General features: G+C 25.9%; 1 pseudogene; it reads right to left on the minus strand.

The window, feature by feature from the left end:
• The window catches only part of LOC141770997 (segment polarity protein dishevelled homolog DVL-3-like), a 37,891-nt pseudogene that overhangs the window by 1,827 nt on the left and 28,564 nt on the right, over positions 1-7,500 (minus strand).

A 7,500-nucleotide genomic window follows, 5' to 3' on the forward strand; every position in this document is an offset into this window, starting at 1 on the left:
GATATTAGTAGAGATATTAGTAGAGAGATATTAGTAGAAGGATATTAGTAGAGATATTAGTAGATAGATATTAGTAGATAGATATTAGTAGATAGATATTAGTAGAGAGATATTAGTAGAGAGATATTAGTAGAGAGATATTAGTAGATAGATATTAGTAGAGAGATATTAGTAGATATTAGTAGAGAGATATTAGTAGATAGATATTAGTAGAGAGATATTAGTAGAGAGATATTAGTATAGAGATATTAGTAGAGAGATATTAGTAGATAGATATTAGTAGAGATATTAGTAGATAGCTATTAGTAGATAGATATTAGTAGAGAGATATTAGTAGAGATATTAGTAGATAGATATTAGTAGAGATATTAGTAGAGAGATATTAGTAGAAGGATATTAGTAGAGATATTAGTAGATAGATATTAGTAGATAGATATTAGTAGAGAGATATTAGTAGAGATATTAGTAGATAGATATTAGTAGAGAGATATCAGTAGAGATATTAGTAGAGATATTAGTAGATAGATATTAGTAGAGAGATATTAGTAGATAGATATTAGTAGAGATATTAGTAGAGATATTAGTAGATAGATATTAGTAGAGAGATAGTAGATAGATATTAGTAGATATTAGTAGATAGATATTAGTAGAGATATCAGTAGATAGATATTAGTAGAGAGATATTAGTAGATAGATATTATTAGATAGATATTAGTAGATATATATTAGTAGATAGATATTAGTATAGAGATATTAGTAGAGATATTAGTAGATATATATTAGTAGAGAGATATTAGTAGATAGATATTAGTAGAGATATTAGTAGAGAGATATCAGTAGAGAGAGATATTAGTAGAGATATTAGTAGATAGATATTAGTAGAGATATTAGTAGAGAGATATTAGTAGAGAGATATTAGTAGATAGATATTAGTAGATATTAGTAGATATATATTAGTAGATAGATATTAGTAGAGATATTAGTAGAGAGATATTAGTAGAGATATTAGTAGAGATATTAGTAGATAGATATTAGTAGAGATATTAGTAGAGAGATATTAGTAGAGATATTAGTAGATAGATATTAGTAGAGATATTAGTAGATAGATATTAGTAGATATTAGTAGATATATATTAGTAGATAGATATTAGTAGAGATATTAGTAGAGAGATATTAGTAGAGATATTAGTAGAGATATTAGTAGATAGATATTAGTAGAGATATTAGTAGAGAGATATTAGTAGAGATATTAGTAGATAGATATTAGTAGAGATATTAGTAGATAGATATTAGTAGAGATATTAGTAGATAGATATTAGTAGAGAGATATCAGTAGAGATATTAGTAGAGATATTAGTAGATAGATATTAGTAGAGAGATATTAGTAGAGAGATATTAGTAGAGAGATATTAGTAGATAGATATCAGTAGAGAGATATTAGTAGAGATATTTTAGTAGAGAGATATTAGTAGATAGATATTAGTAGAGAGATATTAGTAGATAGATATTAGTAGAGATATTAGTAGATAGATATTAGTAGAGAGATATCAGTAGAGAGATATTAGTAAATAGATATTAGTAGAGATATTAGTAGATAGATATTAGTAGAGAGATATCAGTAGAGAGATATTAGTAGAGAGATATTAGTAGAGATATTAGTAGATAGATATTAGTAGAGAGATATTAGTAGATAGATATTAGTAGAGATATTAGTAGATAGATATCAGTAGAGAGATATTAGTAGAGATATTTTAGTAGAGAGATATTAGTAGATAGATATTAGTAGATAGATATTAGTAGAGATATTTTAGTAGAGAGATATTAGTAGATAGATATTAGTAGATAGATATTAGTAGAGATATTAGTAGATAGATATTAGTAGAGATATTAGTAGATAGATATCAGTAGAGAGATATTAGTAGAGATATTTTAGTAGAGAGATATTAGTAGATAGATATCAGTAGAGAGATATTAGTAGAGATATTTTAGTAGAGAGATATTAGTAGAGAGATATTAGTAGAGATATCAGTAGAGATATTAGTAGAGAGATATTAGTAGATAGATATTAGTAGATAGATATTAGTAGAGATATTAGTAGATAGATATTAGTAGATATATATTAGTAGAGATATTAGTAGAGATATTAGTAGATAGATATTAGTAGATAGATATTAGTAGAGAGATATTAGTAGATAGATATTAGTAGAGAGATATTAGTAGAGAGATATTAGTAGAGAAATATTAGTAGAGAGATATTAGTAGATAGATATTAGTAGAGAGATATTAGTAGAGAGATATTAGTAGAGATATTAGTAGAGATATTAGTAGATAGATATTAGTAGATAGATATTAGTAGAGAGATATTAGTAGAGATATTAGTAGAGATATTAGTAGATAGATATTAGTAGATAGATATTAGTAGATAGATATTAGTAGAGAGATATTAGTAGATAGATATTAGTAGAGAGATATTAGTAGATAGATATTAGTAGAGAGATATTAGTAGAGAGATATTAGTAGATAGATATTAGTAGAGAGATATTAGTAGAGAGATATTAGTAGATAGATATTAGTAGAGAGATATTAGTAGAGATATTAGTAGAGATATTAATAGATAGATATTAGTAGAGAGATATTAGTAGAGAGATATTAGTAGATAGATATTAGTAGAGATATATTAGTAGAGATATTAGTAGAGATATTAGTAGATAGATATTAGTAGAGAGATATTAGTAGAGAGATATTAGTAGATAGATATTAGTAGAGATATTAATAGATAGATATTAGTAGAGATATTAGTAGAGATATATTAGTAGATAGATATTAGTAGATAGATATTAGTAGAGTTATTAGTAGATAGATATTAGTAGATAGATATTAGTAGATAGATATTAATAGATAGATATTAGTAGAGATATTAGTAGAGATATATTAGTAGATAGATATTAGTAGAGTTATTAGTAGATAGATATTAGTAGATAGATATTAATAGATAGATATTAGTAGAGATATTAGTAGAGATATATTAGTAGATAGATATTAGTAGAGATATTAGTAGAGAGATATTAGTAGAGAGATATTAGTAGATAGATATTAGTAGATAGATATTAGTAGAGAGATATTAGTAGAGATATTAGTAGATAGATATTAGTAGAGAGATATTAGTAGATAGATATTAGTAGAGAGATATTAGTAGAGAGATATTAGTAGAGATATTAGTAGATAGATATTAGTAGAGAGATATTAGTAGATAGATATTAGTAGAGAGATATTAGTAGAGATATTAGTAGAGAGATATTAGTAGAGATATTAGTAGATAGATATTAGTAGAGAGATATTAGTAGATAGATATTAGTAGAGATATTAGTAGATAGATATTAGTAGAGAGATATTAGTAGATAGATATTAGTAGAGGGATATTAGTAGAGAGATATTAGTAGAGATATTAGTAGATAGATATTAGTAGAGAGATATTAGTAGATAGATATTAATAGAGATATTAGTAGATAGATATTAGTAGAGATATTAGTAGATAGATATTAGTAGAGAGATATTAGTAGATAGATATTAGTAGAGAGATATTAGTAGAGATATTAGTAGAGAGATATTAGTAGATAGATATTAGTAGAGAGATATTAGTAGATAGATATTAGTAGAGAGATATTAGTAGAGATATTAGTAGAGAGATATTAGTAGATAGATATTAGTAGATAGATATTAGTAGAGAAATATTAGTAGAGATATTAGTAGAGATATTAGTAGATAGATATTAGTAGAGATATTAGTAGAGATATTAGTAGAGATATTAGTAGAAGGATATTAGTAGAGATATTAGTAGATAGATATTAGTAGATAGATATTAGTAGATAGATATTAGTAGAGAGATATTAGTAGAGAGATATTAGTAGAGAGATATTAGTAGATAGATATTAGTAGATAGATATTAGTAGATATTAGTAGAGAGATATTAGTAGATAGATATTAGTAGAGAGATATTAGTAGATAGATATTAGTAGATAGATATTAGTAGAGAGATATTAGTAAATAGATATTAGTAGAGAGATATTAGTAGAGAGATATTAGTATAGAGATATTAGTAGAGAGATATTAGTAGATAGATATTAGTAGAGATATTAGTAGATAGCTATTAGTAGATAGATATTAGTAGAGAGATATTAGTAGAGATATTAGTAGATAGATATTAGTAGAGAGATATTAGTAGAGAGATATTAGTAGAAAGATATTAGTAGAGATATTAGTAGATAGATATTAGTAGATAGATATTAGTAGAGAGATATTAGTAGAGATATTAGTAGATAGATATTAGTAGAGAGATATCAGTAGAGATATTAGTAGAGATATTAGTAGATAGATATTAGTAGAGAGATATTAGTAGAGATATTAGTAGAGAGATATTAGTAGATAGATATTAGTAGAGAGATAGTAGATAGATATTAGTAGATATTAGTAGATAGATATTAGTAGAGATATCAGTAGATAGATATTAGTAGAGAGATATTAGTAGATAGATATTAGTAGATAGATATTAGTAGATATATATTAGTAGATAGATATTAGTATAGAGATATTAGTAGAGATATTAGTAGATATATATTAGTAGAGAGATATTAGTAGATAGATATTAGTAGAGATATTAGTAGAGAGATATCAGTAGAGAGAGATATTAGTAGAGATATTAGTAGATAGATATTAGTAGAGATATTAGTAGATAGATATTAGTAGAGATATTAGTAGATAGATATTAGTAGAGAGATATCAGTAGAGATATTAGTAGAGATATTAGTAGATAGATATTAGTAGAGAGATATTAGTAGAGAGATATTAGTAGATAGATATCAGTAGAGAGATATTAGTAGAGATATTTTAGTAGAGAGATATTAGTAGATAGATATTAGTAGAGAGATATTAGTAGATAGATATTAGTAGAGATATTAGTAGATAGATATTAGTAGAGAGATATCAGTAGAGAATATTAGTAAATAGATATTAGTAGAGATATTAGTAGATAGATATTAGTAGAGAGATATCAGTAGAGAGATATTAGTAGAGAGATATTAGTAGAGATATTAGTAGATAGATATTAGTAGAGAGATATTAGTAGATAGATATTAGTAGAGATATTAGTAGATAGATATCAGTAGAGAGATATTAGTAGAGATATTTTAGTAGAGAGATATTAGTAGATAGATATTAGTAGATAGATATTAGTAGAGATATTTTAGTAGAGAGATATTAGTAGATAGATATTAGTAGATAGATATTAGTAGAGATATTAGTAGATAGATATTAGTAGAGATATTAGTAGATAGATATCAGTAGAGAGATATTAGTAGAGATATTTTAGTAGAGAGATATTAGTAGATAGATATCAGTAGAGAGATATTAGTAGAGATATTTTAGTAGAGAGATATTAGTAGAGAGATATTAGTAGAGATATCAGTAGAGATATTAGTAGAGAGATATTAGTAGATAGATATTAGTAGATAGATATTAGTAGAGATATTAATAGATAGATATTAGTAGATATATATTAGTAGAGATATTAGTAGAGGTATTAGTAGATAGATATTAGTAGATAGATATTAGTAGATAGATATTAGTAGAGAGATATTAGTAGATAGATATTAGTAGAGAGATATTAGTAGAGAGATATTAGTAGAGAAATATTAGTAGAGAGATATTAGTAGATAGATATTAGTAGAGAGATATTAGTAGAGAGATATTAGTAGAGATATTAGTAGAGATATTAGTAGATAGATATTAGTAGATAGATATTAGTAGATAGATATTAGTAGAGAGATTTTAGTAGAGAGATATTAGTAGAGAGATATTAGTAGAGAGATATTAGTAGATAGATATTAGTAGAGAGATATTAGTAGATAGATATTAGTAGAGAGATATTAGTAGATAGATATTAGTAGAGAGATATTAGTAGATAGATATTAGTAGAGAGATATTAGTAGAGAGATATTAGTAGAGATATTAGTAGAGATATTAGTAGATATAAGTACCTATCTGACCTCCTCCACCCTTACACACAGCCCCGGAACCTTAGATCCTCAGGCCCGGGTCAGCTCTCCATCCCTCACACAAGAATGAGAACTTTTGGGGACAGAGCCTTCAGTGTGACAGCCCCCACCCTCTGGAACTCTCTCCCCATAGAGCTCCGCAACGCACCATCTCTGGACACCTTCAAAAGACTCCTCAAAACACACCTCTTCACGAGGCCTCTGGCCTCTGGCCTCTGGCCTCTGGCCCCTGGCCCCTGGCCTCTGGCCTCTAGCTACTGTTACATTTGTTGTGTTTATTTATGTCTTTGTTAAGCGTCCTTGGGTTTCATGAAAGGCGCTATATAAATCCAAGCTATTATTATTATTATTATTAGATAGATATTAGTAGATAGATATTAGTAGATAGATATTAGTAGATAGATATTAGTAGAGAGATATTAGTAGATAGATATTAGTAGATAGATATTGGTAGATAGATATTAGTAGATAGATATTAGTAGAGAGATATTAGTAGAGAGATATTAGTAGAGATATTAGTAGAGATATTAGTAGAGATATTAGTAGAGAGATATTAGTAGAGAGATATTAGTAGAGAGATATTAGTAGATAGATATTAGTAGATAGATATTGGTAGATAGATATTAGTAGAGATATTAGTAGATAGATATTAGTAGAGATATTAGTAGATAGATATTAGTAGATAGATATTAATAGATAGATATTAGTAGATAGATATTAGTAGAGATATTAGTAGATAGATATTAGTAGATAGATATTAGTAGAGATATTAGTAGATAGATATTAGTAGATAGATATTAGTAGAGATATTAGTGGAGAGATATTAGTAGATAGATATTAGTAGAGATATATTGGTAGATAGATATTAGTAGAGAGATATTAGTAGATAAATATTAGTAGAGATATATTAGTAGATAGATATTAGTAGAGATATTAGTAGATAGATATTAGTAGAGATATTAGTAGATAGATATTAGTAGAGATATTAGTAGAGAGATATTAGTAGATAGATATTAGTAGAGATATTAGTAGATAGATATTAGTAGAGATATTAGTAGATAGATATTAGTAGATAGATATTAGTAGAGATATTAGTAGAGAGATATTAGTAGATAGATATTAGTAGATAGATATTAGTAGAGATATTAGTAGAGAGATATTAGTAGAGAGATATTAGTATAGATATTAGTAGAGAGATATTAGTAGAGAGATATTAGTATAGATATTAGTAGAGAGATATTAGTATAGATATTAGTAGAGAGATATTAGTAGAGATATTAGTAGATAGATATTAGTAGAGATATATTAGTAGATAGATATTAGTAGAGAGATATTAGTAGAGATATTAGTAGAGAGATATTAGTAGAGAGATATTAGTATAGATATTAGTAGAGAGATATTAGTAGAGAGATATTAGTATAGATATTAGTAGAGAGATATTAGTATAGAT

The sequence above is a fragment of the Sebastes fasciatus genome, chromosome 7 (genome assembly GCF_043250625.1).
Source record: "Sebastes fasciatus isolate fSebFas1 chromosome 7, fSebFas1.pri, whole genome shotgun sequence".
In the NCBI taxonomy this organism is placed as follows: Eukaryota; Metazoa; Chordata; class Actinopteri; order Perciformes; family Sebastidae; genus Sebastes; species Sebastes fasciatus.